Consider the following 10,118-nt stretch of genomic DNA (forward strand, 5'->3'; position numbering starts at 1 on the left):
ATGCTGAGACTAACTACATTCCCTAGCTACAGAGTAACAGAGTAAAGAAAGGATGATATTATTTAAAGGAAAACATACAACAATGCATGTGCAACATGATAAGTACACATTCTACCTGCACTAAAATATGGGGCTAACAGGCAGAAAGAAAAGCCCCAGCATCAATGTGGTAAAATAATTGGCCCTGTCACTAAAATAAAGAGATACCCCTGCATCGGTGGTGTCACTGGAAGGAAAAATGTCCCTGCATCGTTTGAAAAAAAGGCTGGTTTAGGTATTCAAAACTTTTTAAAGTAGGTTGTACTATCTGGCCACCAAGATTAGCCAGTTGGTGAAATATCACAGTACTGTTAAGTGCTCTTTGCTGGCATGCATTGAGGCAATGGAAATATAAACCCTTAGAGTTCTATTAGGCCATGGAATTAGAACCCCTAGACTGCAAACCCCAAATATACCTCACTCCCTGAAAGTTTGGGACAACACTAAGTACTCTGGTTATCTCATCTTACTGCACCTCCTTTTATAGTCCATTTACATACATAGTCATGTAAACACTGGATTTAATCAAATAATACCCCCCTATATACAATTTAATTCAGAGGGCATGAACCCTTTTAGTTTTTTCATGATAAGTATGAGCTCTCTGTACAGAACTGTTTCAATATCTCCGGGTTAGGAATTTTATTCTAATGTAGCGCTACCCCCACAGGAGCTGCTTGGTTTGAGGGGTCCTCTGTTCTGCCACGACTCCTTACACTGCTCAGTCCCCACTGATACACCTGGTTATAGACTGAAGGACGCTCTCATCTGTGTAACTTAAACGTTACCAAACTACAAGAATGCACAGAAAATAGGCCACAGGCAACTTGAGAATTAATAGGATAAGTGTATTATTGAAGGGTAAGTAAATGCATTGCATAAAACAAATAAACAGAACAATAGAATACATTGGGTTAACTAACAGGAATGTTATCCTCACCTACCACCACTTACCTACATCGCAATAAGGCTAAACACCATTAAACACAGCATTAGTAAAAACTAGATCAACCGCGAAAGCATTAATGGCGTAAAGTAAAAGTCTCACGGTAACCCTTGGCAATGACTATTCAAAAGTGTCCCTGAGTGCACCCTGCGCATGCAGCCCTTTATTGGGAGGGTGTACACAGGGCCTATTAGCTTGTCAGGGATTCTGGTAATATTAAACATGGCTTTCTTCCCTTCTGGTGCACCCAGGATGGCCTGTACAGTGCACAGAAGCTCCACTCTCGCCCTGCCCATGTCCCTAAGAAGTGTTGGATTTCTGTGTCTTGGCCGTGATCCAAGCCACTTCTTCCCAGAATATTTTCATCATTTTGGAGTAGGTCAACAAGTTACTGTGGTCTCTTGTTTGGAGTTTCTGATCTAGAAGATACACCCCTTCAAAAGCATGAGTCAACAGAATTTTGTTTGAGGCGACAACTTCTCTCCCTGAAAGGTGTGCTTGAATAAGTAGATTCGTTCTGCCCAGCTTTCTCCTCTTCCATACTCTTGATGAGCTTCCAGACATCCTGCAGCACTGCAACCTTGTGAGTTTCAGATGACATCTGAAGCAGATGCCCATAGACTTTCGACTATTCTCTGTCTCTTTACAGTGTCAACCCCTTTCCACTCTTCAACAGCCTGCACAGCTTGGTCGACCCAGATGTCAAAGTCATCTTCCTCTATGAGAGCAAGAGGTTTCCCAGAGAAGAATCGCAATTTTTTGTACCAATCGTAATAGGGTATGGAACCATTCTTAATAAAGGTCTACACCAGCTTTCCTACATCCGTGAAGAAGGAGGCAGGAAGGATCCCAGAAATTGATGCAATGACAATGAGTACAATGCAATGGCTACTTCAGGCTCAGGTGATGGCGGGCTGGAACTTGTTGGATCTGCCTCTGGCATTCTCAACTGTACCATACAGGCCTCAAACTCATTAGTAAACTGTAGACTAGCTCCTTGGAAACAGCAGAAATTTCTCTTCCCCACTCTAAGGGTACCTAGACAGCTGTGAGCGCAGGCAAGGACAGAGAGTTTGTCGCAGCTCCAAGCTGCAGCAATGTTAAAGGAAAAGATCCATAAGCTGCACATTATTAAGCATACTCATGTACATGAAGTCAAATAAATGGCAGTCTCAGCACGGACTCCAGCCAGGCCACGCCCGAACGTGTTTCCCTCCATCCCTTGGAACTTAATCATAAAGATAATGATACTCCAAGGGGCAGAGCCAAACATGTTAGGGCCTGGTCTGGCTGGAGTCTGGGCAGAGGTTGCAGTTCATTTCACTTCATGCACATGGGCCTGGCTCATGATGTGTAGCTTATGGATCTTTTCCTTTGACATTGTTCCTAACAAAGGGATACCCCTGAAAGTGACTGCAAAGTACCTGGAGCCTAACTGTCAGTATTTGCTGGCTTTGTTGGGGCCTCTCTATAGGCGATGTGCATGTAGCTGTCCCTTTAAAACTGTACACAAAGGGTGGCTGATGGGCTGTTAAGTAAGGGGCAGTTCTTTGTTAGCATTAACTTAAATGCGGGCAGCAAGGGGTTAAGCTCAGTAGTTCCCCTCACCATTCCTGGTATGCAGGGTATCAGGTCCAGCATGCTTGATCAGTTGTCCCAAAGTCTCAATCCTCACTGGCTGTAGACAGACAGGGCAACAGACCTCCCAGCTTCAGTGCCAGAACACTGTGATGTAGCCCTGATGTAGACATGTCATATGGTCCTCCATGGCTCTGGCTCAGCTCTCATCAGTTCTCTCGCTCTCCCTTGTAGTGGGGCCCCAGACCCAGACAGCAAAGGTCTGCATTCCTTCTCTTCCCATGTGGCACAACCCCGATCTCTGGTAACTTGCCCAGGAAAGTGCTGCTCTTCTCCTACTACTAGTTGCAGGGAATCCAGGGTATTAAATTCCACAGCCAATAGCCTCCTCTATGTATGGTGCAACGCCCCTTCAAGAAATGCAGTTCCCATGAATCATGGCACCTGCATAGCAAGTCCTCTCCCCGCCACAGATTGGTTCAAGCACTCCTGTTCCCTGATTGTCTCAAGTCTGCTGCCAGGAGGGAGGGGAAGTGAACCAGAGTAGTGCAGAGTAGCAGTAGTCCTGGGCACCCTGTCATCTCCGGTCTCCCCCTTTCTCCCAGCATCTTCATGCTCCTTTGAGCACTCGCTGAACACACACAGTACAGAGAGCCAGGCACACCTGGTAGGTGAGGATGGAGATGTCAGCAGCGTCCTCATTGGATACAGTGAACAGGGCTCTGCAGAGTGCTGTAACCTCTGACTGGTAGAGTGTGTGATGGGTGGGGCATAGTGTATAAGCAGCCATAAACAGTGAGTGAAAGGGGAGCTGGGGGAAGAAAGTTCTTGGTAGGACATGTGGCCTTGCAGCCCGGCCCACCTAGTAAATGGTCAGTGTACCCTACTGCCAGTCTGGGCATGTTTATAGTGTTCCTTCTGCCTAGTTGTTTGCCTCGTGGTAGATATGCCCCTGTGTGGATGGGTTCCTGTTAAATAGGCTGGAGTTCAGGGTAGATCATCTCTTTCCCAGTGGGGAATTGATCAGTGAGCTCCAGGAGGCTGATCCCCCTGAGGCACTTCTGGACTGGATGCTGGCTTTATGTTGGGACTTTACCTATGGACTGACTATGAGGCATGCCTGGTGAGTAGCGTCTGTATGCTTCATACACCAGCATGGTCTTCAGCTGTGCACCCATAGACTGTCCAAGTCTATGACTATCTGTAGGCTATATACTCCTGCCTGGTCTCCAGCTGTACATCCGTTGATTGTCCAAGCCTATAGCAAATTTTCTACTTACTACTATATAGTCTTCAGCTGTGCATCCTCAGATTGTACTAGTCAATATGTCCTTGTAACTGCTACTGCTGACAGAGGAGTGTCCTCTTCAAGCTGTGTTAAGCGCTTTGGAGTATCTCACACCCCTTCAACCTCCCCTGTTATTCTACAGTATTAAATTACAAAAAGGCATTCTTCTAGAATCTAGACTGAATATTGAGCCAGAATGAGTGAAGTGTTGCTGTGTGCCTGACCGCCTCTGTACCTGGGAAAGAACTAGCAAATTCATGACAAATATCTGTTTGCTTTTTTAATTTGATATAGTGAATTTACTTTACCAACTGGAAGTACCCTTGAAAATTTCAGGTGTAGCTTGAAGTGCATGTCCAATTGGTTAAGATTATGCCTTTCATAAATATTGCCTGGCCTTCAAAATTTTATAGGTTCCATATTTCAGTATAGATTGACACTTTATATTTGGTTTCTTATATAAAAAAAGTGTTCTAGTTAGCAATTGCAATCAGTTAACAACTGTCATGTTTATAGCCCAAGCATTAGAGCTAGTTGATTACTTTGGACAACAAGAACATTTTTGGACTAGAAGACTTTTCATTCATTAGGCCCATTTTGTTTTAAGATGTCAACATCGCAAGACAAAGGCACCTCTAATAGGGGTATTTAAATATCCTATACATTGTATTATTTTGGCCATTTCAATATTAGTTCAAAGCTAAGTTTCCATGCTGTTTATTCACTAGGTGCAGTGTAGGGGCTAAATATACATATTTTAACACCTGACAGCTTAAAGTAATTTGTTCACAGACTACCTGCTTTGTACGAAACTGAGCTAACGTGGAATGAGCTAACAGAGATCAATGGAGTAGTGGTGGAGTAGTGATGCCCACTGCATTGATTTCCAGATGATTTTCTAGAGGGATCCCAAAGGTATAGTATATGGATAGTTACAGTGCTACAAGATGAACCTATGTAACTATGTAAACAAATATACCTGGAATTATTTTTTAACATGTGTGCATATGTTATGATTTGCTAGGAGAACATCAAAAAGTTTAAAACTGAGTCTTTAAATTCACCCCACTCTGGTATGTCTGGATACATTTTTCATCATCAGATTCTTTTAAGCAGCTTGTATCTTACAGGATAGGATAATCTTATCTCCTCTTCCTCGGCAGTTTATTGAGATGGAGCTCCAGGATACTCCTTGGGCCCCCTCTAGTTATCATGTGTTGGGCTTCCCCTTATCCAAGAGGATTCTACTCCTTTTATTCCCCCCTCATTCCTGGCCTCGAGATTCCCTCGGGACCCACACCATCTTTTCTCTCTTTCTTTGCTTCTCGTACTTTGTCTACTCTTTCTCCTCTTCTCCCCTGTCTATCTCTTGGGATACACCTACTCTACAATTGTTATAATTGCTTTGAGGCCTGGCCCTTGGATGTCAATCCTCCCTTTTTTGCTTCCATAGGGCAGAGAAGGATGGACTTATGTTGTTTAGCTTATTTTCTTTTTCTTTCTTTTTGTTTTCTTGTCTGTTATCATTTCCAGTTTAATATATGCCGGTTTATTGGGGGATTTTTTGTATATGGTTGGGTACCCTGTCCTTGTTGGATCCCATATTTACTCCTTCACATTTGACAAACTACTGGCTCTTATATCATTTTGATATGGTGAAGCTTGAATAAACATATATTTGACTATAAAACGGAGTCTTTAACTTTAAATGAGGCTTTAACTTCTTCATTATGTTATGTTATGTTGTATAGTATCAGTTATAACACTGCTTTTCATAAAAACAGACACCAAGAACATCCAGTCATAAAGAATTTATTTTTTATTTTTGCAGTAAAATGATTGTTTTTTTCTACTTGAGTCTTCAGAGACATGTATCAGTGACCAGTTGATGATGGTTTAACCTAGTGGCTCAACACAGTCTTGTTCTATCAGCTTTTGGCCTGTTTGAAGAAAGGAAAGTTCTGGTTTATACACTGCAAAGAAACCAACATAAATAAGTCAGGTCCATTAGACTTAAAGTACCAAGGTCAAGGAAGCTTGACATTGTTTGAGGAACTTTGGTCCCTACATATATGATATGTGGTAGAGGAGGTTCAACAGTAATTTTCAAGTGCAGTTTGAATCTGATTAGTTGCTGGAATGCAACAAATTGAGAAACCCCAATGCTTTTTTATTTGTTTGGTTTGTCTCCCCTCCTGTGTCAGGAACAGGAGAACACATGCTTTGCGATTAGCATGCCAATCATAACACAGCTGAAAGAATAAAAATAAATCCAAACTGCCCACGAAAAAAAAAAAAAATTATGTACATATGAAAGGTAAAAGAAGATGAGTAATGTGTACTTATAATGCCAGCTAAAATATCCCCTTAAACACCCTTCCTAAAAGAGTGCACTGAATAAAATGTATCATTATTAATTCGTTTTGTGCTGTTTTTCCTAGGTTGCTCTTACATACTGCGCACATCTAAACTTTTCTCTTCCAGGTATTTGAGAGCTGGCAAAGACTGGCAGTCCATCTGTGCACATGCAGCGGAGTTCCTCACATGTGCACAAATGCCGCCAACTACTGGGAGATGGGCGCTTTAGCACCCTCTAGCATTTGTGCACATGCGCGGAAATTCACCGCATGTGCGCACATGCACAGCAAAGTTGCAGCTTGGTAACACACTGCCTCCTGGGATAACTGTGATACAGTGATTCCAGTAGACAGCTGTGCCAGGCCTAGGCTGGAAACCAGAAAGTACAGACAAGCACAAAAAGTAACACAAAGGTAAAAAAATTATAATACATTTTTTAGCATCCTTGTAAGAAGAAGGGAAGAGGGACAAAATAGGAAAATCTTGTTTTAGTGAGTTAAGTTCTGCTTTAACATGTACATTATAAACAGACCAAGTTTAAAAAAGGTATTCGATTGAAGTGGAACTCAGCACTCTGCAGTAAGCAGCCAGAATTAGATGGGGTACAGAGGGGCACTGCAGATGGACCAAGACACTGTAGCTTCTGGGCTCCATGCTGAGCAGCTGCCCTGCAGCTTTCTGAACACATAAGGTTGCCCGTTTGGCATGGGCGCCATTCAGAGAATGCTTTACATTTTCTCAGTGAATGCAAAGCATGAAGCAGGTGGAAATTGTGACGTCCCTGACCCTCCTACCTAGCTCATCTAATCAGAGAATGCTTTGCATGCACTGGGAGAATGCAAAGTGGTCTCTAAAATGTGCTTGTGCTGAGAGGGCGACATCCTGCGTTCACAATGCAGCAGGGCAGCCATTCAGCACAGGACCCCAAAACTAGCAGAAATCACTATAATCGCGGTGTCTACTTCAATGATTTTCAGCTTTCACAGGTATGGTATATGTAAAGTTATATTGGTCTAAGATGTAAAAATATCCAACCTAGAAGACCACTTATTTATGTCTACAAGGTAGAAATACAAATACATATACCATTCATGCACACTGCAAGACTTACCTGTTCCATGTCAATGGTCCTTAATTATTTCATGAAGGCCTCCTTTCTAAAATATACACAAATAACAGAATTCATTTATTATTAAAGAAGATACAAAACATTTCAGTCACTTTTAATAAAAAGTCATCTTCACCCAACAGCCTATAAGGCATCTAACATAACTTGCTAGTTGCACTACCAAGCAGTGGGTATTTGTGAATAATGTACATTGTGCACAAGGATAGGTTTCTATAGGTTTCTACTAACTAATAAGCACTCTTTTTGTGCATATAACCCAATATTCGTTAGATACACTATTTAGCATCAAGTATTTGAAAGATGCACAGACAACTGTGATTTACTAAAGTATGATGGGATATTCCTGTGTTCATGTCAAACATTCAATAAAATGCATAATATTTATTAAAATAAAGTTTGGGTATGTGAACCCCCTGGTTTATTGCATATCTTACATACCTTGGCAGTAAGATTTGCCTGCCAAAAATGTTAACTCCTTTCCTCTTCATGCTCCATCACACAGTATAAAGTACATTAAAAACCCAACAAGCAAAGCAAGACCTCCTCATATTTAAGAGGTGTGCAGATCCAGGAACTCCAGTGCATATAGCTCACCAACAGTGTTCCCAAGAAAAGGATAGTTGGCGTACCTTTTTAGCATTTACTAAAAACTGGAGATTAGTTTTGGGTGGACTGCTCCTTAAAAAGGTAACCAAGATTACTTAACTTCATTTCACATCTTTAGTAAATTAGGCCCAGTGTGCATTCATCAAATGCATTATCAAGCAGCTAGAATTACAAAGTGAGTATTTGCTAAATTCACTATCACACAGTGAATATGTATTCTATTTATTGTTATATAGTACATTTTTATTAGATAGGCCATCAAGAAAACAGTTCACTATACCGTTTGTGTAGCATTTTAATTAGTGTGGGTTAATGGATAAGTTCACCATTAGTAACATATTACACCCGTTATTAGGGTGTAACATGTTACTATTACGCATTCTCCCCTTACCCACTTCACCACCCAGTGACAGTAGGAGGGGGTTCTTCTCCCTGCACCCACTGTCATATTTTGAAAATAGCAGGAATATATGAACAAAATACATGTCCCATATTCCACTACAACAAACGGACTTGTAGTATCAGGAAACTCTGAGCATGCTGATGAACGTGCTCATAGTTCATTCACACTGCCTACAGCTAAGAAACTGTCTGCCCATGTAGTGGTATGGCAGAGAGCTTTAGGCAGTGTCTGCTGAAGCTGGACATTGCACCCATTGTTCTCGGGTGCAATGCTCTACAGGCTCCTGTCGAAGAAAATACTGTATTTGTACATTTTGTTCCTAAAAAAAAGATGTACATTAATATGTTTTTTTAAATGGTGACCTTAGACTTTAATCTGAGTATAGTTGACATTTAGGAAACAAATAGTCACGAAGATCTAGCAGACATATCTTGCCATTTTGTACCTAGTTGGCCAATAATCCCCTGTCTCTAAGAGAAGGCAGGAGCATCAAATAGATGCATTAGAAAGCTTGTCCCAAATGATAATGAACCCTCCTATTATAGAAGGCTGTATTTAGCAATATTAATCCAGGCACCTACGTCTGTTAACATGCATGAAGAAAAAAAACAACCTCACACTGCAACCATGGGGGATATGCCACTCTTATAGACCCATTGGACCAAAGATCCAGGTCAAGGTGGACTCAAACAGGTGCATCAGTGGCCAGATGCCCAGCCAACAATAAACAGGTGTGCAAAAATGAAAAAGGAAAGTGTTCATAGTGAGACAGCAACATATAGCTCAAGGTAACACTGGACAACCTAACCTGTTTAGCTGGAGCAGAAGTTGACCTCAGAGTGAAGCTTCATTCTATTGTATGGGTATTCTGTTTTTATAAGAATAAGTTTTTGTGTAATAAACTTTGGTTTTAATATATTACATGTGTCTATACCTCTATTAATCTAACCATTTTTATGACACCATTACAGCCCCTTTCTTGGCCCCTCTCATTGCCCCACTAATGAACCCTCCTAGATAAGAAGCATCCACCTGCACCAATACCTCAATTGTTCCCCAAGCTGAATTTTGTAGCAATAGCAGACCCAGCTGCTAAAAGGTGGTCATTGTGCATGCATGGTAAGCAGCTCTCCCATGACTTAAAGTAGAACTATAGGCAAAACATTTTTTTTCAGTTTGGATAGGGCGGGTTGGTAAGGGAGGGTTATAACCCCTATCAGATTTTTTTTTTCGCCATCTGTGTCCCATTGGGGAGATTTCACTTCCTGTCCCATAGCCAAAACAGGAAGTGGGAGCAAATCCCTGCAAATTAAGGGAATTCCTTGGGGACCCCCAGGTCACCAGAACTAGTGTCCCCATTGGAAGTTTTCCCCTCAATTACTTTTCTGGGGACAACCCAAAATTTGGGATTTTATATTACTTTCACTTTCAATGATAAAGCAATAAAAACTGACAGGTGTTCTAATCCCTCTCCCCTCTATCCAAAACAAAAAAAAAGTTTTGTCCCTAGTTATACATTAAGAAACCCTAACTTTTACTTCGGATCGCTAATAACATTGGATTTATACCAATTATTGTAAGCACTATCTACTGTAAGAGTGATAATGCTGATTGAATAACACTTAAAATGATTAGCTGCTCGTGACAACACTGTAGATATGGGAATCAGAACATCCACAATTTATATTTAGCTAACAGTTCTTCCTTTGCAAAACAGAACCTTTTTTGCATGAACAACAGATATAGACAAAACGCAAATATACACCTTCAC

General features: G+C 41.4%; 1 long non-coding RNA gene across 1 annotated transcript; it reads right to left on the reverse strand.

The window, feature by feature from the left end:
- Window positions 1-5,554: 5,554 nt before the first annotated feature.
- Window positions 5,555-7,952, reverse strand: LOC309568811. Its single transcript, XR_014226054.1, has 2 exons — window positions 7,321-7,952; window positions 5,555-5,791 (listed from the first exon to the last, which is right to left on the reverse strand). It is a non-coding gene; the product is annotated as an uncharacterized lncRNA (long non-coding RNA).
- Between the last annotated feature and the right edge of the window lie 2,166 nt (window positions 7,953-10,118).

Source organism: Pelophylax lessonae, assembly GCF_965119305.1.
Source record: "Pelophylax lessonae genome assembly, chromosome: 1".
NCBI classification, from domain to species: Eukaryota; Metazoa; Chordata; class Amphibia; order Anura; family Ranidae; genus Pelophylax; species Pelophylax lessonae.